The sequence below is a fragment of the Macrotis lagotis genome, chromosome 6, assembly GCF_037893015.1.
Source record: "Macrotis lagotis isolate mMagLag1 chromosome 6, bilby.v1.9.chrom.fasta, whole genome shotgun sequence".
NCBI classification, from domain to species: Eukaryota; Metazoa; Chordata; class Mammalia; order Peramelemorphia; family Peramelidae; genus Macrotis; species Macrotis lagotis.
Genome location: NC_133663.1, coordinates 74,473,678 through 74,496,456, shown reverse-complemented (window position 1 = coordinate 74,496,456; position 22,779 = coordinate 74,473,678). Strand labels below are relative to the sequence as shown.

The following is a 22,779-nucleotide window of genomic DNA, read 5'->3' as shown; positions in this document are numbered from 1 at the left end:
GTTAAAGTAATAAGTTGAATATACTTTAGTGCAAAAAATATGGGGCATTCAGTAAAAGCTATCAACAGTCAAGAAAGGAAGAAATCAATGTTTGCTGGAATTATTGGAGAGGGCTTTGAGCATATGCAAACTGAATTTTGAAAAGTTGAAGAGATACTGGATTTGAGTTCAAAGCCAGGATTGGTTATTCAGGAAGGATGTATTCCAGTGGCTCTTTGATCTTATCAATACAGGCACTGCTTCTAATAGACACCTATTGCAGCCCATCTGTTCCTTCTCACAAAGTCATGAGCCATGTGCTGTTTTCATGACTCATGAGGGGAAGTGACCTTGAGAATTCTCAAGACCTAACCTGGGTACTCACCACATTAACACTGGGAATGGTCTGAATCTTCTTCTTTTGAGGGTCAATCAAACCAATTGGTGGAGGTGGGAAGATATTCAACAAAGATTAGACACCCTGGGATGAATTTTCTAACCAATTGAAACTCAGAAATATGAAATGTTGGTTGGTTGGTTCCTTTTTTCTTCCTTAGAGAAAATAAATTTTATCCTGGCTATTAAAATTATGCTACGTAATCACTTATAAGAGCTCATGGTGGGATTTCAGATTCTAAAGTCCCATCTTCCAACTTACTTCAATAACTAAGGCCATCTTCAAGCACACAATGTCATTATCACAGTCTAGAATCATAGCTCACAACACATCCACAACATTTCCAAGATTCTACCTTTGAAATTCAACATTCTCTTATGCCTACAAGCTCCTACTTTCCCATTCACAATAGATCCTCATCATTCCTTTCAGGTACTCAATCCTTCCTCCCTTTCATAGTACATTCAACCTATATCTTCATTTATATGTCTAGCTTTGGCTCACTGATCTGCCAGTTTAAAGGTGAGCAACCATCACCCTAGAATTCATTGTCTTACTGATCTTTGGCAATTCCTGAGCTGACAATTTTATCCTTTGATCTCTCTAATAGTCTTATTTCTTTGCTTTTGCACATAGAGTGCTAAGCTTGACTGGAGAAAGTAATGAAAATGAGGTGATTAATTCATTAGGAATACATGCCATAATACTATGGTTAGGTCCTTGATACTGCTTGATGGCTCAGCATTCTCTCCACTTATTTTTTCCCCTTTAAATCATTCTTTTCCCATAACACTTGTTCAAAATCTTTTTACCTCTCATCATTTTCCCCAACTCCTCCCCAACACTTTTACCAGAGTGCCTTATCTTCCTGTTTTTCTAATAGTAAGGTCAGTTGATGGATCATCCTTTGACTTTCTTCCCATCTCATAAGGATTCTCAGCATGTTCTTCCTATAGTTTTCTTTTAATTCCACTGCCTATGCTCTGAATCTCATTATCTCATGTCTCTTCTTCCAGAAAAATATTATAGCAATTAATCCTTCTCACTCTAATTTCTCTTCAATCTTTCTATGTCCAATTGATCTTCCCCATTTATCTATAAGCATGTGTTTATAAACATGATGTGCATAGTTCTAAAGAAATTTGCCATTGATTCTTTCATGTCACTGCTAAACTTCTTGAAAACAGAGTCTATCAGTAACTCCATTTCTTCATAACTTTCTTTCTCCTCAGCCACATTTCTGTCCTTTATTTTAAAAAGAAGTTCCCACCATTCTAAACATATTTGGAGCAATTGCTGCAAAACAGTGCTGACCGCACTGAATTCTGATAATATTCTTCTCCTGTGCCTTCAGAGATGTTACAAGCTCCATGTTCTTCCATCTCTTTAACCATTTCTTGTCTGTCTCCTTTGCTGGTTCCTTGTCTTCTCAGGATCTTAGGTGTATGTTTCCCAAGGTGCTGTCTTCTCATAACCTTCTAGCAATCTCATTCATTAACTTCTACATCTTCAATGGCTAGTTCTGAAATCAACATCTTTAGTCCTGAGCTTTTTTTGGAGCTCTGGATTCACATTTCTAGCTACCTCTTAGGTATTTCCACCTTTATAAATAAAATTTAGCCTTTCCATTATGAAAAGATCAACTTCTGAGAAAAATTGCAGAATCTCATGGTTGGAAGGCACCAGAGAGTGTATCTAGCCAAACTCATAGTAGACACTCCTTTATAACATACCCAACAAGTCATAGTCCAGCTTTTGAAAGAGGACCTTGAGTGAAAGAGAATTTTTTGTTTCTTGAGGCAACTCATGTTATGCTAACAAATTGTTAGAAAGTTTGTTTTTTCCTTGCCCCTCTAAAATTTACTGCCCTTTGCACATCTCTCCCCACTACACCTGCTCTTCCTTCTAATTTCATTATTTCTGTCGATACATCAGCCTTCATTTGGTCATTCACATTTTAAACCTTGGCGTTATTTTTTATTCTTTCCTCCCCTTACCTGTCACATCAAATCAATCACCAAGTCCTATTGATTATTCCTCTGCGGTTTCTCTTGTATCACAATCTTTTTCTCTATTCCCACTACTTCCATTATATATAGGTGTTTATTATCATCTACCTGGATCACAATTGTTTTATTATTAGAAATTACATGTTTATTAATGCTTACATTTTATCTTTCCAGTTAAAAATATTTCCTCACTTTCCCATTGCCCCTCACTACCACTGAGAGACAAAAAGGACAAAACTTTTGTAACAAATAATAAGAATAATTTTCCAATAGACCATGTCAAAATGTTATAATTGAAAAAATAAAGATATAATAATAATAACTTTGAAAAGCAATGATATCTTTTTTTTAGGTTTTTGCAAGGCAAAGAGGTTTAAGTGGTTTGCCCAAGGCCACACAGCTAGCTAATTGTTAAGTGTCTGAGCCAGATTTGAACTCAGGTACTCCTGAATCCAGAGCCAGGGCTCTAGCCACTGTGCCAGCTAGCTGCCCCTATGATATCTTAATACCCTGTTTCTTCTTTTCTGTTTCCATCCCCCATCAATCCTTAATTTAGCTTTCAGACTGTCTTATGCAGAGATCTAGTCATCTCAAAAATCTTCAGTGTATGTATATATATACATATACATGTATATATATATACACACACATAATGTGCATGTATATGTGTGTATGTGTATTCCATACTTCAACTAAACTTAATTATTCATTACCTTTTGAATTCACCTTAGAATTTCCTTCTCTTATCCTTTGGATCATACTTTTCTCTCTGCTTGGCATTTTCTTTCTGAACTACTTTACCTGTTAAATTCCCACTCTATTTTTAAAGACTAATTCTCCCTGATCCCCCAATCTAAAAAGCCCATTTTCTTTTTATGATTTCATATAAATAATAATACTTCATTGTCATTTCTTTAGTATAAATTAGCATGTGTTATTTTTTGTTATCTATTAATATGTCATATTCTCTGACTAGACTGTAAGTTTCAGAGGATAGTAAATCTGTCATATCTAAACTACCCATTGCCCTCGTTCCATAATATATGCCTTTACATACAAAGTTTGCTAGTCTAATGTTTATAAATTGAATTGAATTTCTGTGCCACTCTCCTTTTGTCTTTACTAGATTACTTAGAGATTCTTACTGTCTCAGAATTTAAAATCTTGACAATTAAACATAGGATCAAAAAAGCATCTCCTTCAACAAATCTGATAGGAATGGCTTGAAAAACTAAAGTGCTGTAATCTGCAGCTTCTGCTCATTATTCCTTACGTCTTTTTGACCTAAGGAGAAGCAACTATTTGCCTCTTCCATTTGACACCCTTGTAATAATTGAAGATAACTACTAAGTCTGCATTGTCTTCTCAAAGCTAAAAATCCTCAATTCTTTTAACTATGTCTCATTGCATGATTACTCTTTTTTCATCTAGTCACTTAAGGACTACTATATACCTGCTGTTAGCCTGGGTATGCTTTTGTTTGTGGTTGTTGTTCAGTCATATTTCAATCTCATCTGAATCTTTGTCACTCCATTTGAGGTTTTCTTGGCAAAGATACTGGAGTGGTTTGCCATTTTCTTTTCTAGCTTATTTTACTGATGGGAAATGTAAGATTAGTGGGTTTAAGAGACTTGCCCAGGGTCACACAGCTATTAGGTATCTCAGGCCAGATTTGAACTCAGATTTTCCTGACTTAAATCCTGGTGGCTTTATCTACTTTGCTATCTAGCTGCCCTGTCTGAGGGTCCATATATTCAAGGAATTTATAGCCTAGTTTGGAAGACAAAATCTGAACATAAGAAATAGATAATTATGTACTACAATTACGAAAGACAGTCAAAGAATCATAATTATTTTGGAAAGGGAGAGAACAGTGTGGTCTGGAGTAGTCTTGGAATACTTCACAGAAGTGATAGGGCTTGACTTAAACCTTCATAACTGAATAGAATTTGAGTAAGTAAAAGAGATGGAGGGGAGTTGTATTTATAGAGTTGGAAGCTTGTTGCTCATAAAAATATATATTGACTCAGAGCAAAATAATGCATCATTAATTTATGAGCAGGTGGAGGCAATGGATTCCAAACTCTGCCTCAAGAATTTCAAGAGTTCAAAGAATTCTTGTGTGTGTGTGGGTGCAGTTGGGATTGAATTGAAGGAAGACAAGAATTTATGAGTCTGATTTGTTACAATATTCCAGGTAGGGAGCAGTAAGGATCAGAATTAGAGTAGGGGTTGTCTGAGTGGGGAAAAGAGATGCTATGGAGGTCAAATTAAGATGTGGCAACTGATCAGGTATGAAGATATGATGAGAAAGGGAGAAGAATCAAGGTTGATTTAGAAGTTATTAAACTAGGGGACTGAAAGATTGGTATACCCTGAACAGATATTGGGAAAAATCATGATTTCTAATTTATATATATATAATGATTTTATACTAAGACTATGAGACTGAAATGTTCAGCATGTAACTGATGATGTACAAGTGGAATACTGGAGAAAGTTTATAACTATGTATATACACTTGGAAATTTATTGATTTGAAAAATATTTTAGTTAAGTATATTAATATTACATCTTTATTTCATTAAGATGTCTTATAAACATAAATGTATATGATAAGAGATATATGAATAAATATGATCATGGAGATATCTTTGCTAAATTATCCACCAAGGCTATTCAAAATGTGGTCTGTGGATCCATGCAGCTGCCAGGATGACTTTATGCAGCTGCCTGTGGGTTTAATAAATACTTTAGTAAATGAAGCAGAGCTCCTGCAGAACTCTTACAAAAACAGCAAATAAAATATATTATCTATTCTTTCAATAAAATCTTTAAAAGTAAGGTTGGGGGGAGCAGCTAGGTGGCGCAGTGGATAGAGCACCGGCCCTGGAGTCAGGAGTACCTGAGTTCAATTCCGGCCTCAGACACTTAATAATTACCTAGCTGTGTGACCTTGGAAAAGCCACTTAACCCCATTGCCTTGTAAAAAAGAAACTTAAAAAAAAGTAAGGTTGGATAGCCCTGATCTACTCATTAAGAATATTAAGTGGGGTATAAGATAGAAATATGTGCTCACCAAGGATGCTTGCCACTGCTAAGAAGCCTTTCCTTCATGTACAGTCCAAATGAAGTGAGAATTCTTCTAAATGCTTGTTGCCGGGTGTTTCTTTTTTCTTTTATTTTTTGGTCATCAAATCCTCAAAACTATATTTAAGTTCATTAATGGGATTGACAAACACTCAGCATATTATCTACTTAGGAAAAAACTCAATGCATGAAGAATGCATATTGCCTAGATTATGAATGTACTTACAAAATGGGCAACTCATTTGGTTCACTAATACATTTATCTTGGCTAGATAATGCAATGGATTGTGAACAGGGCCCAGAATTGAGAAGTTAGATTGCATTTGGAAAAATGTGCAGACTTTTAATAATGTTAAACAGCTTTTTAAATCTCAAATCTATCTTTTGCAACATCAGTATTCTCCAAATGATTTGAATCATATCATAACCTTGAAGTGGCCAACATTGTGTGCAACTAAAGGGTGATTGAGAGATGCCTGATACCAATTGTCTTAGACATAAGAAGGTATCTAGTCAATTAGCAAGTATTTATCATGTACTTGCTTTGGACTAAGCATTGGGCAAAGTATCAGGGATACAAAGGTAGGTAAAAACCAATGCCTTCCTTCAAGGAGATCATAAATTAATTGGAGAGACTATATGCAAATAACTATGTATGTGCAAGCTATGTTCAAGATAACCTGTATAAAATCTGGGGATAAAAGTCCTAGAATTCAGGGGACTAAGAAAGTCTTCTTGGAAAAGAATTCAGAAATATGTATGTGTATCTATATACATATATATATATATAATATATATTTATATATGCATATATATGTATATTAGTTTCTCTAGAATTGGAATTAATTGTCCTTTAAATGTTTGATAGAATTCACTTGTGAATCCATTTGGTCCCAGAGATTTTTATTAGGAAGTTTATTGATGACTTAGTCAATTTTTTTTCCTGAATCAGGGTTATTTAAGTATTTAATTACCTCTTCTATTCTTCTGGGATAGTAAAGAGCTAGTAATTACTTCGTTATCTATAGTACTTTTAAGAAACATGTAATTTCCTTCCTTATCCCAATTTTTTTTTTAGGTTTTTGCAAGGCAATGGGGTTAAGTTACTTGCCAAGGCCACACGGCTAGGTAATTATTAAGTGTCTGAGGTCAGATTTGAACTCAGGTACTCCTGACTCTGGGGCTGTTGCTCTAGCCACGATGCCACCTAGCTGCCCCTCCTTATCCCTTTTAATGAGATCTATGTTTGCTTTTGATTTGACTGAGATCAGCATAACTGTCCCTGCTTTTTTCACTCCAGATGAAGCATAATCTTTTCTGCTCCAACCTTTTCCCTTTACTCTGTGTGAATCTCAGTGCCTCAGATGTGTTTCTTGTAAACAGCATGTTGTAGGATTCTGGTTTTGAATCCACTCTGCTATCCACTTCCTTTTTATGGAAGAAGTTCATCTCATTCACATTCATAGTTCTAATGACTAGCTCTTTATTACCCTCTATCCTATTTCTCCCCATTTGTACTTTTCTTCCTCCTTTCACACTTTCTCTCCTCCCCAGTGTTTTGCTTTTGAATACATCTCCCTTATGTTAATGAGAATTATTATTAATTTTTTAAATTTTAGTTAAAATCGTTTAATAGGAACATTCTTGGACAAGCATAAATAGCTTTGATTTTGAAGGTTAGAGCAACATACAACTGGGAGAGAATGCACAGGGACAGCTAGACTTGACAGTTTGTATCTCCTCCAGAGATCTTTATTTTAAAAAGATGACCACTTAGATAAATTGCCTCTTTTGAGCCCCATGCCATTTCTTAAAACCGTTGCCTTTCCACACCAAGGTATGAGATATTATTCTATTTACAGTTAAAAATATTTCTTTTTTTCCTCTTCAGTGTAGTGGAAATGCCCATAAATCAGTCAGTGGAATCCCTCCTTAACATAGATGTAGAACGGCTTTATTGATCTCTGGATTTGTCCAATCATTTCGGATGTCGTCCAGATGGTTATCAAAATCCACAAGGGTTTCATAGGACCTGTTGTCCAAGAGAGATGCCGAGATCCTCTGGGCTTCCGGCCAGTCTTCACAATAATCATAGTATGGATCTCTGCAGCGCCATTTGTTTTCATGATGCTCATACACATGAATAGTGGGTTCTATGCACTCCATTGTAAACTCCCCGTTGTCTACCATGATGAGTGCAGTGTCATTGAAGCCCTCTGCAATTCTAGGTTTGGACTGGCATCCTTTACATGTTCATTGGCTTGATAACAACCAGCAATCACATAGCTATTATCTTTGCACCAAGACTCAGTCCCCATCTGATGAGAAGATATGGACAAGGCAAATCCAAGCTGAGGGCCACCTCCAGCATGGGCGCCAGTGCCAGGGTGCCGTGGAAGAGCGGGATGCAGTCCACGAAGAGCGTGTGGTGCGGGGCTTCTCCCTCTCCGCCGCCTGGGTGGTCAGCTTGGCGCTGGGCATGGCGAGGCCTCCGGGCCCGGCCCCTCAGCGGCGCGGTGCCCTGCCACCTGCTCTGCCTACCGGGGCGGCCGCACGCCGGTCCCGGGGCCCAACAGCCGCCTGGAGCCTCCCCGGGGCCTGCCGCAAAGCGGCCAGCTAATGAGAATTATTTAAATCCCCAAGGGTCTCAAAATAAATGTGATATTAAAATGGTAATATCAGTATTGCATTTTAAAATATTTTTGTTTGTTTTGCTTAACAAACAATGGGGATTTAAACTTATTCTTTCACAATAATGATTTCATAATTTTTTTTTTGTTTTGAAAGGATTGGTATAATGCCTTTCCTACTATTTTTAAATTAAATGTTATCAATTAAAATACATTCAAGGTTAAATAAATAGGATACTTTAAAATGGTACATTATTATCTCTATATAGTGACATAATACAGGCATATTTCAATAATTCACTTAAACATTTAGTTTGTTGTTATCTAGTTATTTTTTTAATGATCTTCCATTTTTCATGATCCTTTTTGGGGTTTTCTTGGCAAACATGGTAGAGTGGTTTACCATTTCCTTCTCCAACTCATTTTGGGGGTGATTACACTGAAATAAACAGGTCAGGTAAATTGTCTAACTACTAAGTGTCTGAGATCAAATTTGAAATCAGGTCTTCTTGACTCCAGGCCTGGTGCACTATTTGTTGTGCCATCTAGGTAAAACATTTATTTAGTACATATAATGTATAAAACATTATTTGGTCAACTAATACAACCTATCTTTGGTCATTTTTAGGACTGGCAATTTGCCAATGTTTACTGTCTACCCTAATGTTTGTAGATTTATTTTGCTATGACTTTTGTTTTTTGAAGCAATGTTTAAAAACCAGCTATAGAACTGAATTTGCAAGTCATATGCTGTAATGTGATTTTACTGATTGCTACTTGCAGTTCATATAAAACTCTACATATATTTATAAGTCTCTCTGGGTAAATTTCATTTCATAATTAAGGGTATAACTTGTGGTTTTAATATTATAGTATTGTACTTTAAGAGCTTATTAATTTCTGCTATTTCTTGGATAGTACCTGAGATATCCTATATTAACATGAAAAGTTATAGATTATACTTTCGTACAGTTCAGATGTTTTATACACTAAAAAGGATACTCCTTTTATTAACATTCATGCCATTCCATGGTCTGGCATTTAGTGTTAAATCTGCATGTTATCTTTAAATGTATTATAAAGATATTCCTCACCAGTTAGAATCAGTAGAACTTCTTGACTAAAAATGAGCTTGAATAAACATCTACACATCAAGAACTACTGTTAGTATCTTCATTAATTAAATGCATGCAAATATGTATTTATAATGTAAGTATGTGTGTATATGTGTTTACATGTCATTTTATATCGTCTAGCTAGTAAGCTGGCATCTTTTGCAAGTCTCCTCTTTCTCCCTTTTCATGACAAGAATTTGAGAAGAAACTTTTATACAAATGGTGATTCAATTTTTTAAATTCTTTTTATTTTCATTTATTCATTCATTCATTCATTCAGTTATTTATCTATCTATTTATTTATTTAATCATTTCTTTATTTGTTTCTTTATTTATTGCTGATTCAGTTTTAATCCCTTGGAAATTGGCCTTAGTGCTCATCACTTGATCCAAACTGCTACTACTTAAATTACTTGTTACCAAATCCAGAGGTCTTTGAAAGGTTTTATACTTCTTGACCTTTCTTCAGCACTTAACCTAGGTGAATATCCTTTCTTATTATACGGCCTTTCCTTGACTTTTGGTGACACTGACTTTTTCAAAAGATGAACTTTCTATACAAGGAGTTTATGTGTCTCTTGGTTCTTTGATCCTCTCCTACTCTGTATCTGTGCAGGTTACCAAGTAGAATTCCCAAAACTCTGCCCTCAGTCCTTTCCTTTTCTATTCTCCTATGATATCATCATTTCTCATATCTCTAATTATCCTCATTATGCAAATGACTTCCAAATATATATTTTTTCCAGTCCTGACATCTCTACAGAGTTTGATTCTTATATTTATGATCATTTGCTGGAAGCATCTACCTAAATACATCATCACCATATCATATTCAGCATTACCAAAACTGAACTGATTATTACATTTGATGACATGTTCAGAATCCAGAAAGATCTTTTTAGGCTAGAACATTGTGCCTAATCTAAAATTGCATATAATTAAGATATATTTGTGTTTAAAAACCCTTCAGTTTCATAACTAAGATTATATTTTGTGTAAAAAATTCCAAATTCCTGGGATTTTTAAACTCACTGTGTTCTTTTGTAGAATCATAACTGAGCCCTCAGATTCTTGTAGAGTAGAGTAGTAGGAATTCTTATCTTAATTCTGAAAGGTATTAAGTGGAACAAATCATTAATAGGGAGACATATCCTAAGCTATCAAAAAATATTTTACTTGGGAGTCAGAATACAATAGAGTAAGGGCCTCAGTTTATTCATCTGTTATGGGGGATACAACAAATAAATTATGTGGTATGGTTGTGTTTTATTATTCAGCATAAATTTATTGTTGATAAAAGCCAGTATTCATGTGTATTTTTGTTTGCTTTGGTTAGGGAACCTGAGGTAGGAAGGTCCTTACTAGAGAATAAACTATTTCAGGGCAGAAACTAATATTTTATTTATTTTTGTATTCTCCTAGAAGATTGCATTATATTCACTAGAGCCCTTAAAAATAAAAACACTGGTGGTGGAAAATGCCATCCATATACAGAGAAAATATTATGGAGTTTGAGTACATTTTGAATGCTATTCATTCAGTCATTTATCTATTTATTTGTATTTTTTTCTCATGGTTAGATTTTTCTTGTTATAATTCTTATTTTACAATATGACTAATATGGAAATGTGTTTAACATGACTGTACACATATAACCTACATCATCAGATTGCATATTGTCTTGGGGAGGGGTGTCAGATGGGAAGGAGGGGAAAAAGTTTGAAAATCAAAATCTTACAAAAATGAATGTTGAAAACTATCTTTATATGTAATTGAAAAAATAAGATATTAAGAAAAAAATAAATGTTTCAAAATTATAAAGAACAAACTTCCTCCCAAAGAATAAATATAGGAAGATAACTTCTCTATTTCATTTACAGAAATGGGAATGGGGTCTAAATAATATGAGTTTTAATTTTTTATTTTTTCTAGATTATTTATTCTATCCTCATTTTTATTCTGTCTTTTATTTATAAGTTTTTATTTCTCATAAACATTTGATTTTTGTCCCCTCTGTCATTCTTTTTAATTTTATTGGATTGTTTAAGAATATAAATATTAGTTTTACTTTTCCCCTATATAAAATGTTTTCTTATTTTTTTCTTCTTTTCTGTAAAGATAATATGTTACTTTTTGGATATAAATTAAATTATTTTGGAAAAGTTTAAATGGTTTTAAAGAATGAAGAAAATATGTAACCCTTCATATGTTGGTAATACGATGCAAAAATACACTTAGTAGGATGTTTGTTGAATCTGATTGAATTTAATTCAGGAAAGAGTTATATTGATTAGTTATATCAGTTAAATCAGTTATTTTGATTATGCACCTCTATGGTATTGTTAATATTATTAAGTTATGAGTGAAAATTGAAAAAAGAAATGGTGGTCATGCAGGAGAATTATGAAAAGTTGATTGAAGAATGCAATTTTCTTAAAATTAAAATCGACAAGCTGTAAAAGTAAAGAAACTCTTTAAAAAGTAAAATAACCAACTGGAAAAAGGAAACACAAAGGCTAAGTAAAGAAAATAAAACCCTAAAAAACAAAATTAGAAAAATGAAAACTAACAACTCTATGAAACACCAAGATTCTATAAAAGAAAACCAAAGGCTGAAAAAAATAGAAGAAAATGTAAAGTTCCTCTTAGGAAAAATGACCAATTTGGAAAATAGATCCAGAAGAGATAATTTTAGAATAATTGGTCTCCCTGAAAGACATGATCAGAAAAAAAGAGCCTAGAGAATTTTATTCAACAAATTATCACAGAAAACAGCCTTAATGTCCTAGAAAAAGAAGACATAAAATAGTCCTTGAAAGAATCCATTTATCATCACCAAAAAGAGTTCCCAAAATAAACACTCCAAGGGATATGTCTGCTTTCTCAGCTAAAGGAGAAAATAACTGCAGTCAAAAAGAAGCAAATTAAATATGAGGGAGTCACAGTTAGGATTATGTAGGATTTATCAGCTTCAACATTAATCAGATGACCTGGAATGTGATATTCAATAGGGCAAATGAGCTTGGATTACAAATAACCAAGAATCAACTATTCTGAAAAATTCAGCATAATCTTTCAGGAGAAAAGATGGGGTTTCAGTGAAACTGATGACTATCAAACTTATTTAATAAAAAGACCAGAACTGTCTCTACAGTACATGGCACCTATAGGGAAATTGACCATATACCGGGGCATAAAAACCTTATTATTGTAAATTCAGAAAGGCAGAACTAATAAATGTATGCTTTAGGGGTGGCTAGGTGGCATAGTGGATAAAGCACCGGCCCTGGAGTCAGGAGTACCTGGGTTCAAATCCGGTCTCAGACACTTAATAATTACCTAGCTGTGTGGCCTTGGGCAAGCCACTTAACCCTGTTTGCCTTGCAAAAAAAAAAAACTAAAAAAATAAAATAAATGTATGCTTTTAATTTCATGATACAATAAAATTTGCATGGAAAAAAGGCCATGGAAAAATAAATCAAAAACTAATTGAAAACTAAATAACCTAATTTTAAAGAATGAATGGAACAAACAACAATTAAACATTGAGTGGATCATGGAAATAGTCAGCAATTTCTTCCAAGAGAATGACAACAGGGGCGGCTAGGTGGCACAGTGGTTAGAGCATCGACCTTGGAGTCAGGAGTACCTGGGTTCAATATGACCTCAGGCACTTAATAATTACCTAGCTGTGTGACCTTAGGCATGCCACTTAACCCTGTTGCCTTGAAAAATCTTAAAAAAAAAAAAGAAAATGACAACAATGAGACATACCCAAATTTATGGAATGTAACCAGAGAGTTTTTAGGGGAAAGTTTATATTTCTAAATGCTTATATGAATCAAATAGAAAAAAGGAGATCAATGACTTGGGCATGCAACTAAAGAAAAAAAGAACAAATAAAAACCATCAATTAAGTTACAAATTAGAAATTTCAAAAGCAAGAATACCATTGATCTAATAAATAAAACTAAGAATTGGTTTTATTTTAAAAATACCTATTAAAATAAATGAAATCTTTGCTTAATCTGAATTTACAAAAAGAAAGAAGAAATCAAATAACCAATATCAAAAATGAAGAGTGAACAAACTCAACACCAAGGAGAAGGAAGTTAGAGATCATCACTTGGAACTATTTTACCCAACTTTAGGTCAATAAATTTGACTACCTGAGTGAAATGATGAATATTTACAAAAATATGGATTATGTAGATTAACAGAAGAGGAAATAAAATACTTATTTTTTCCCAATTGATAATTCATTTTTCCATTTTCATGTTATGAAAGTTTTTCAACATTAATCCACAAGCAGATACATATTTATAAGTTACATATTTTCCTTTCACCTTCCCTTCCCACCACTCCTCCCCTCAGCAGCAAACAGCCTGGTGAATATTGTAGATTTATGTTTACCATGTTTACAGATTAGTCATTTACATAAACTGGTGCTAAGTGAAAGGAGTAGAACAAAAAAAAAGCATTTTATACATTTCCAAGGACATTGTGTGTTGATCAACTATGATGGATATAGCTCCCCCCAACCATTCAGAAATCTAGGACAACCTGGGGTGACCTATTATAGAAAATGCCATCCACATCCAAAAGGGGAAAAAACACACAGATGCTGTATGAATATCATGCTATACAACTTCTCTTATGTTTTTCATTCCTATCTCATGATTTTCTTTCTTTTTCCCTAGTTATTCTTGCATAAAATGACTAATATGTAAATGTGTTCAACACAAATGTATATATGTTTGATCAGAATGTTTGCTACCAAGGGGAGAGAGGAGGGAAGGAAAGATGGTAGAAAAATGTGTAACTTATACATATTCAAATGAATGAATGAATGTTAAAAGACAAATATGGCATGTAATTGGAAAAATAAAATGAAATATCAATTTAAATCAAATAAAAAAATCCATTTTTGGTCTGGAAAAATAGGATCAGATCTGAACAGAAAACTTGATCTTCAAACTGAAGGCTCAAGAGATGCATAAAAAGGTAAAAGGAAAAGAAAAAAAGGTTAGTAAAGAAGATTACATTATCTGCATTCCTAGATAGGCAGACATTTGTAACTTTTAAGAAATGTATTTCTCCTAGGCAGTTGAAAGGAGCATACTTAGGTGAGTTTCTTGGTATAAACTGATTAGAATATGATGATACTTTAGATCATGAGAAATGCATTTCTTTTGGGACATTTGAAGGGTCTATATTTGGGCAGAGGGCATGGTTATAAATTATGTTATGATTATGTTTATGGCTCTTGAGAAAAATTTTTGTAATAGGATAGTTGAAGGGAGTGTACTCAGACAAAGAGTATAGGTGTGAAATGATGCTGAGGTGATAATGCTTATATATCAATCAGTCTATCCTGTACCATAACTGCACTTCATCAGGACAGATTATAGGAGTAATCTTTGACAAAGGATGTAGATATAAGGCAGGAATTAATAACAACAGGGTTATATAACAGCAGGATTATACTGGAAGAATTAGGTAGGCAAAGGCATCAGAGAACAAATAAGACCATATAAAGAGGGCACAAAAGACTTATAGTAAAGGGAAAGAAAGGAGGATGTGAACACTGAGTAAATTTTACTCTCAACAAATTTGGCTCAAATAGGGAATAACATACATTTCCAATTGGATTGAGAAATTTCTCCTACCCTACAGAGAAGTAGGATGGGAAAGGGGAAAGAAAGGGGAAAAAAGGCTTGATAAAAGGGAGGGGAGAAAAATAAAAGTATAGAAAAAAGTAAAAGAGAAAAGGGAGAAAAAAGGGGAAGAGAGTTTATAGAACAGAAGGCAGATTGAGAGAGAGGCAACAGTCATAAACAAAAACGAGGGGGCCCTGGAGTCAGGAGTACCTGGGTTCACATCTCAGACAGTTAATAATTATCTAGCTGTGTGGCCTTGGGCAAGCCACTTAACCCCATTTGCCTTGCAAAAACCTAAGGAAAAACACTGGTGAGGGAGGATAAGGGCAAAGGATGGGAGAAAGGTATAAAAGGGGGGAAAGATAGGATAGAGGGATATACTGAATTAGTAATCATAACTTTGAAGGTGAATGGAATGAACTCTCCCATAAAATGGAAGCAGATAACAGAGTGGATTAAAAACCAGAATCCTTCAATATGTTGCTTAAAAGAAACATATCTGAAGCAGAGAGAGATATACACAGTTAAGGAGAAAGGCCAGAGCAGAATATGTTATACTTCAACTGAAGTTAAAAAAAAAATAAGCAGGGGGTGGAAATCCTGATCTCAGATAAATATTAAACATATATGCTCCAGAAATAAAATTCAATAAACCATTTTTCCTAGGCTTGGATCAGATTTTAACTATTAAAACAGAGGACTCAGTTTTTCAAAATTTAATCTTCTGTGAACTATTTAGAGAGTATTTTTCCTCGTAGACTTCTAAGTCTGTGCTCTATTTGAAAGTTTTTCAGACTACCCAGGCTCATTTCATAAATTTTAATTTAAGGTAGCACATAGAGTGACTCTTTTTATTTTTTATTTATTTTTGTTTTTTTGCAAGACAAGATTGAGTGACTTGCCCAAGGTCACACAGCTAGATAATTAAGTATCTGAGGCCTGATTTGAGCTTAAATCTTCCTGACTCCAGGACTGGTGCTCTATCCACTGCTCCACCTAGTTGCCCTGAGTGAGTCTTTTTAAATATTCTGTAGCAGCAAAATTCTGCATAGCGACCAGGTGCATAATTTCAGATAGTAGTAATATAAAAGGTTACCATTATATCAAAGTGTGGGTGGTGTCTGCCAACTAAATTGATGGCACACTCAGGTATACTTAGGTGTCCTTACAACAGACTGAATTTAGTCTCAGGGTATCAACATCTTGAAAGTGTTCGCAGGACTAGAAGTTCTACAGCATCACAGAAATAATTAAGCTTAGCACCTGCTTTGCAAGCAGTTCTCTTTTAAGTAATTAAAATAAGAAATGACCAACTTCTAATACCTAGCAACTACACCTCTGGAGCATTCTTCTTTGTCTAATAGACCCTATGTTCCCTACACCCTGTTTCCAGACAGTGGCCTTGCCATCTCTGTCATCTTTCCATATGCCTCAGAGTCTTCACCCTTCTACTCTTCTCACATTAAATTTTATTATTTTTTTTAACGTGACTTGTGGTGTTTCACTCCTCCTTAATGCATTTTGAACTAATTTCCTTATGTGGAAAAAATTCTAGTTACAGCTTTGCCTTTCATTTCCTCTTTCTGGCTACTTTCCATTCTTCTACCTTAAAGAGCAAAGTGATTCACTGGGGAAGAGAATTGCCGACTAAACAAACAACAGAATTTGTGAACTTCCTTCTATAGCAGCCATTCACAATGCTAAGCTCTGGGGAAGCAAACTCAAAGCAAAACAAACAAACAAAAGCAAAAACAAAAAGTTCATCTTCTCAGGGAGCTTATATTCCAAAAGGGGAGTATTAAGCAATTAAGCAATATCATATTCATTCAGATTTGCCAGAACATGACTTTAGAGGAGAAGGTAGTCAGAGTGCAGGGGAAGAAAATATAGATGGGTACTGAAACAGAACTTCTTTAGATGCTAGTGCTTCTACTGGGTTTTGAAGGAACCTAAGGGATGGTGTTCTAGGCAGGAAAGACAACCAGTGCTGTTGTGCTGTTCAGTTGTTCAACTTTATCTTGACTCTATGACCTGGTACATCATGTCCTGCCATCACTTTTCAAGGTGATTTCTTGGCAATGACTTTGGAGTGGTTAGCTGTTTCCTTCTCTGGTGGATTAAAGCCTGGGTCACATACTTAATAAATGACTGAAGCCATGTTTGAGCTCAGTTCTTCCTCATTCCAGACCCAGATCTCTATCCACTGCACCACCCAATGTCCTACTCTAAAGATTATAGGGGAGAATACTATGTGAGAAGACTAAAAAGAGAGGAAGGGTGAATTTGGGAAGAAAATCAAATTCCACATCTTCTGTTTGCCTCATAGAATGTACCTTGCATGTGTGAATTATAGTTTCCCTTTGGCTAAAAGAAAACAACAAAGTTAGTTTTATAAAAATGAACCTTAATTCTCTAGGGTCTTACCAGAATGGCATCCTTACAAATGCCAACATTGACCCAACATTTGGGGGAATTTTTAATACAATTTAGACAAAAAACTTTACGGAGCCAACCAATGATATTTCACATATATGACATGGTTTTACAAACACAATTCTCTCAAATCTCATATTTACTGAAAATTCCTATTGACAAGAATTCCACCTATGCTGAAGAGTAAATGTTTACAAACAACAATAGGATTTTCTCTCTACTCATCCAGGATGTCTGTTATCTTAAAGTTTGTTGCTCAAGGTACTAACTGTGATAACCAGATAGATATTATCATAGGTGAAGTCAACATTGCAGGAGACAGGTTTTACATAGCAGACTAGAAATTTATTAATACTTAGTTAAAGGTTAAGAGAGACTAACTAATCAAAAATATATTGCTTATTAAGAACTATTAATTCCATCTTAAAGAATATCACATTAGACACATGTAAACAGATGCTTAGTAAAATAACCCTCAAGTTAAATTGGGTTCTGCTCTTTCTATACTGGATTAATTCCTTTTTATCTCAAGAAAAGCCTAAGAAACTAGCTGTTTCTTCAACGTTTTCATTTAAACTGCTAATTTCTGTGATTGTTTCATCTTGAGGATTTACTGATTGTCTCAAATTTCCACACTTCCATACTGACAAAAGCAGTTTTATAAAGGATATTTTGTTTTAATGTCACGGAAATTAATGCATTTTGTCCACACCTTACACTGTGGCTATGGAATAAATAGCTGGAGTCTTCAGAAAGGTACTTCCAAAGTGTCGATTCATTGGAAAAAGGATTATAAAACTAGGAGTGTGTATCTCCAAACATTCAAATCTGCTTATTTATGACTAAATTGTTTTTCTTCAAAGTGTTAGCCATTTCTTATTAAGAAGAAATGATTACTACTACTACACATCTACTTTGTATCCCAGGAGATGCCAAAATTAAAAACCCTTAAGCAATAGCCAGAAGACACCCTTTTTAATCTTTGTGAATTGGAAAGATACCTTTCATGGAAAGCTCTTAGTTTTATAATTAGTATGACTTATTGCTTTTCTTGCCCTACAGTCCCACTTTACAGTCATAGTGAGGGATAATAATGTCATATACACAGATTAAGAATTTAATCTGCTTGTTTACTTCCATACTCTAGTCCCTTAGCAAATGTTATCTTTGACCCTATTCTGAATTTGATTGTTTGTATCTCATTTGCAGTGTCCAATATGGCAATAATCATTGCTATTCTGAGATGGCAATAATCTTATTATTAGAGTAGAGAAGAAGCATTTGCTACCCAATGACCTTGGCTAAGTAGTTTTGCTTATAAATCAAAAATGTGTACATTTTATGGTAGGAGTAGGAAAAAAAGTTCTACTCTATTTAAAGTACAGTATTTGAGAAACTATATTTCTAAAACACACATACACACACACACACACACACACACACACACACACACACACACACAGATTTAGATTTTTTGATATTGCAAAAGAACCCTGACCTTTAGGAGTCAAATTCACTACTATGTTCATACTAAATGTTTCTAGAACATTTAAATAAAGATGATTCAATTTCATAAACATGCAAAGGATTTCCAAATAATCTTTCAGATAAATAACTTTGTTTTCTTATCATAGAAAGAGCAGGAATGACCTTAAAAGATAGACCAGATCATAGAGCAAGAAAGAAAACATAGGTCAAAAAATAATGATAGCAAGAAGAAAAAAGAAACCGCAGAGGTTATATATTCTGAATGAATTTTCCTTAATATACTTGTTATTTTCAAGTCAGTTTATAGGCTTCCAATAATAGTTGATTATAATAAGTGAAAACTGTTACTAATCCCTACCTCCTACAGTCTGTTCACTCTTAACATGAGATTTGTTCATATCCCCTCTGCTTCATTTGTAAATAAGATAATACAGAACCATGGGAACTACTACTGTGGGTTTATTGAACTATCCACTCACTCCCCTCCCCACACATACAGTAATACTTAAAAAAATAGCTTCCTTCCACATTTGACTATATGGACCAGGGATCTGACTCCATGTGAGCAATTTATTTTATGTTCTTCTCTTATATTTTATTTTTTCCTTAAGGATATTTCTTTCTCAACACATTCAATTTTGATCAATGTATATATAGCATGTCATCAATGTATAGCAGTAAGACCAAGTCCAGTCTATCATGTTTTCCTACTTCCTATATTTCCTATGTATCACAACCCCTCTTTTTTATTGGGTTATTGGCATATTGAAATTTCAAGTGACTAAAATTTCATATTTGAGCACAATGCAGGGAAGGTGGTAGCTGGGGTAGTGTTATTGTTGTTCTTGGTTATTTCTGTAACTTATTCGCAAGCTATGGTCATAATGTAATATGAAAAAAAAATTGCTTAGTCTGATAAATATATTACTTTGGGCCAAACTTATTTGAGTCAAAACTGGATTACAAAAAAAAAAAAACACAAGAGATTATTTCTTAGTAATCTAATACTAGATAGCGTCAGATGCCAAAACGGATAAAATGAATTGGAGCTGCTTTTCTTATCTCTAGGAGCAAATCCAGAATCCTAAGGTCCAAAGTTGTTTTGCTTTCATTTGATCTTTCTTTGCATGCTGAGAGAGAATAAAGAATTAGTTTAGGAATGAGTAGGTATTAAAAATCTTACTAGGTGTTTTTTTTTTTTCCTTCAAAGAGAAAAAATTGAAAAGAAGAAAAGATAAGGCATTTTAGAACACTTATAGAACCAAAGATATCAGAAATTTTATTTTAATAGAAATTCTTGGACTTGCATATGTATGGATTGAAAAATCATACTTGTGTTTTTCGTATTTCCAACCACCCAGCCCCGATTAGGACACTAGAATGGTAACAGAGAATCCCAAGCATCATCATTATTATTTAGCAAGACTTCCTATTACACTGTTCTTTGGAATTGCTCTTATTAGTTATTCATGCGGTTGAACAGCCTCTCGGTGTTCTGCACCTCCCAGCCATTCTGGTCTTCATGAGACTTCTTCAGTCCAACTCTTAACATCTTTAATTCCCTGGGCAGTTCTTTCTCTCTGCTCTTCAGAATGAGGTAGTTGATATTGGCCCCCAAAGCATCTGGAGTCCAAAGACATTTTTCTTTTTGTCTCTTTTCTTTCTAATCTGGTTCTCCCTTTCCCACAAGAAGGGGAATATTTTTTTCTGGCAGGTCTCTATGTCTGTGTGCTTTGCAGTAGCCTCCCTGTTGCTTTGGGGTGGACTCACCAAGCTGGCTGCCACCTTTTTCACTATTATAGGCTCTTCATTTCAATTCTCTCTGCTCTTGCTGACACCATCAATTCTGTTTTTATTATCCCTCAAATCTTTTTTTTTCTTCTGTCTTTCTTCCTGTGCTTTCCCTCTCACTAAGTCTATAGCACTAAGGGAAAGAATCAAACATGATACTTGTGTATATCTGCAATTAAAGGCAATGCTAATTATACGGAAGAGTGCCACAGTGACATTTTATTAGAATGATTAAAGGGAGTGAAATGTGGGGAATAAAATGGACTCACATGGAGGCCTTTGGCCCAGTAGAGTCCAGCTCTTTATTGATTTACCAAAGTAATTATAACAGTAAACATCCGTCATGACCCACAAATGCCTATGTTATTCCTAAATGGAAACCACTAATTGTTCCTAATTATGGAACATCTTATCTACTGTGTACACAGATTACTACTAAACACACAGAAATCATTTTTACTTTACTGGGTATTTTGCAGGCATTTATATTTACTTCCTTTTGCAGCAACCTTTGAAAATGATCATTGTTGGAATGTTGGTGCTAAGAACCTCTACTGGATTGGAAAGCCCAGTTGACTAAAAGTCAGAAAATCTGGGTTCAAGTTTTGGTTCTGTGGCATTCTAGTTTGAAATCAGGAAGTTGGAAGAAGCCTTTGAGACAAATAGTCTCAAGTAAATGACATGAATAACTTCAATACCATCTCTTACAGATTAGGAAACCAAAGCTAAAAGAGTTGAAATGACTTATTTTTCTTCTCTCCATTCACACAGTCAACACTCTAATTCAGGATCTCATTTCACCTGGACTCTTGTTTCCTTGGCTCAAATCTCTCCTTATTTCAGTTCATTCTTCTTTCACAGCCAAAGGGATTCTCCTCACATGCAGATCTGATCATGTCATCTATCCTCTATTCAGTGAGCTCCATTGGCTCCCTATTACCTCCATGAGCAAATATAAAAGTCCATCACTACTTGGTTTCTTTCTACCTTTCCATCTTCTTGCTACTTACTCCCCCTACATTCATTCTACAATTCATCTACACTAACCTCCTTCCTGTTTCTCTTACACAAAACTCCATCTCCCAACTTTTGTGCTGGATATTTTCCAAGTCTAGGATACTTTGTTTCCTCACTTCTGACTCCTGGTTTATCTTTCATTCAAGAAATAGTACATATTTCACAATCATTTGTGGAAGGAATATTTTTCTATGACAGTAACAACTATGAAAGATGAGATGAGATGGGGTCCAGAGCTGTGGACTCTTCCTATAAAACAGTAAAGCTATATTGTTTAAAATGTAATTTCCTATCTGGGCCACTAATATATTGCAGAGCTGTGAACTCATCCAACCTTTCTGGAGAGCAATTTGGAATTACACTCAAAGGGCAATAAAAATGTGCATACCCTTTGATCCAGCAATACCATTATTGGATCTATACCCTGAAGAGATCATGAAAAAGGGTAAAAATATAACTTGTACAAAAATATTCATAGCAGCCCTGTTTGTGGTGGCAAAGAATTGGAAATTCAGCGAATGTCCATCAATTGGGGAGTGGCTGAACAAATTATGGTATATGTATGTTATGGAACATTATTGTTCTATTAGAAACCAGGAGGGATGGGAATTTAGTGAAGCCTGGAAGGATTTGGATGAACTGATGCAGAGCAAGATGAGCAGAACCAGAAGAACATTGTATTCCTTAACAGTAATATGGGGGTGATGATCAGCCTTAATGGACTTGCTCATTTCATCAGTTCAATAATTAGGGACAATTTTAGGGTATCTGCATTGGAGAATACTATCGGTATCCAAAGAATTGTGAAGTTTATTTATTTATTTATTCATTTGTTTGTTTTGTTTTTAAAGATTTTATTTATTCTGAGTTTTACAATTTTTCTCCTAATCTTGCTTCCCTCCCCCCACCTCCCACAGAAGGCAATTTGCCAATCTTTACATTGTTTCCATGGTGTATACATTGAACCAAATTGAGTGTGATGGGAGAGAAATCATATCCTTAAGGAAGAAACATAAAGTATAACAGATAGTAAGATCAGACAATAAGATATCAGTTTCCCCCCCCCTAAATTAAAGGTAATAGTCCTTGGTCTTTGTTCAAACTAGAATTGTGGAGTTTAAATAAAGATCAAACACTATTACTTTTATTTTTTTAAAAAACTATCTTATT

The 22,779-nt window shown here is 34.5% G+C and overlaps 1 protein-coding gene and 1 pseudogene across 1 annotated transcript in view; one reads left to right on the top strand and one right to left on the bottom strand.

The window, feature by feature from the left end:
* Positions 1-22,779, top strand: part of SPAG16 (sperm associated antigen 16) — a 1,328,678-nt gene that overhangs the window by 498,142 nt on the left and 807,757 nt on the right. The gene's annotated exons all lie outside the window — the stretch shown is intronic.
* Positions 7,387-20,937, bottom strand: LOC141491496 (ER membrane protein complex subunit 8-like; annotated as a pseudogene).